This window comes from Piliocolobus tephrosceles, chromosome 10 (assembly GCF_002776525.5).
Source record: "Piliocolobus tephrosceles isolate RC106 chromosome 10, ASM277652v3, whole genome shotgun sequence".
NCBI lineage: Eukaryota > Metazoa > Chordata > Mammalia > Primates > Cercopithecidae > Piliocolobus > Piliocolobus tephrosceles.
This window is the reverse complement of record NC_045443.1, coordinates 110,181,221-110,182,782: the sequence shown is the minus strand read 5'-3', so window position 1 is coordinate 110,182,782 and position 1,562 is coordinate 110,181,221.

The following is a 1,562-nucleotide window of genomic DNA, read 5'->3' as shown; positions in this document are numbered from 1 at the left end:
GTGAGACCCAGACTCAAAAAAAAGAAAAAAAAAAAATTACTATGTATGATTATGTATGATTTAGCCCTCTAATTATCACATACAAGTTCCTGGGGCACAGAGAGTATGCCTAATGAGTAATTATCATAAATGGTGGTAGTGATAACTGTCATTCATTGAGCATATACTGTATGGCAGGTACCATGCTAAGCACTTTATTTACAAGGATTCACTCATCAAATCCCCCTGGACCATGAACCAACCGTGTGACCTTTGGCAAGTCTTGGCTTCTCAACTGTGAACCAGAACTGACAATGCCCACTTGTGTCTCCGTGCCCTGAACAATGCCTTGCACCTAGTGAATGAATGTGCTAATAATGACACTAGCTGAACACTCACTGTGTGCCTGCTACCATGACTGCCTCACTGATCCCCAAAGCAAGGCCGTGGTGTAGGTGTGATTACCACCCAGTCTCCCAAGTGCCATTCCCCAGGAAGCTGTCTCTGAGATCAAGTTTAGCATCCAGGTGACATATTAAAGGATGTCCCTTGGAATCAATCCCTGGGGACAACTGAGGAAGGAAGCAGGAGTGGGCATAGGGGGAAGTTGAGCTGTGATGCAGGGCCGACCACATCCTAGCCTACCCTACAGGGAGCCCTGGAGCTAAACTGGTGATGTCTCAGGTTGGGTCCAGATGGACAAGCCTTTATGCCCATCTCATCTGCCTTGGGCTGTGAACTGTCCCAGGAAGTGGAATAACCTTGAACAAGGTATCTCTGCTGCTGAAGGGATTGCTAAAGGGGTTAACAGCTGAGAGCCATCTGCTGTCAGCACCCCCAGCAGCTGGGGCAGCAAGTCCTCCATTGGAACTGAGGTTTTGATGACATTATCAAACTTGCCCATAGCTCATAGACAAAAACTAGCAGAGTCAGGAGCAGAACCCAGGACTGTCTGATGCCCATGTCCCCTGAATCCCTTTTTTTTTTTTTTTTTTTTTTTTTACCACTAGATGGCAAAAAGCAGTGCATTCACCAAAGGAGTTCATAACTACTTGGATAGAGGGAATAAAAAAGAAAACATTCAAAAATGTATCAATCCAGGGTTGGACAGCCTGGGAGCCTGGATATATGATAAATAGGAAGGCTGGGCTCTGGGGCCAGAGCGAAGAAAGATGGCTGGGTCAGGTCTGGCCAAGGTGCCTTTAGCAGAGGTTGCTAGAATGAAAATTTTGTATTCGGGGAAAGATAACGAAATCATCATTTTTAAAAACATCTCTCTGAGATGGCAAAAGGCCAGGGAGATAACCCAGGGTTTTTTTTGTTTTTGTTTTTGTTTTTTCCTTTGGAGCGTTGCATGACAGGAAGCACCATTAACACTTGGGAAAGATAAAATGCAGCCGGAGAGATTAAAGAATCGCACTGCACTTTCTTCCAGAGACTGTGAGGACTCAGGCGTGTCCCCAGAGAGAGGTGGCAATTGCAGACAGTTTCACAGATGATGACGAAGTAAAACAAGCACACGATGAGGAAGCAAGCAGTCTAAGCTTCAGCCCCAGCTCTGCATCGACAAACATGTTGTGCGT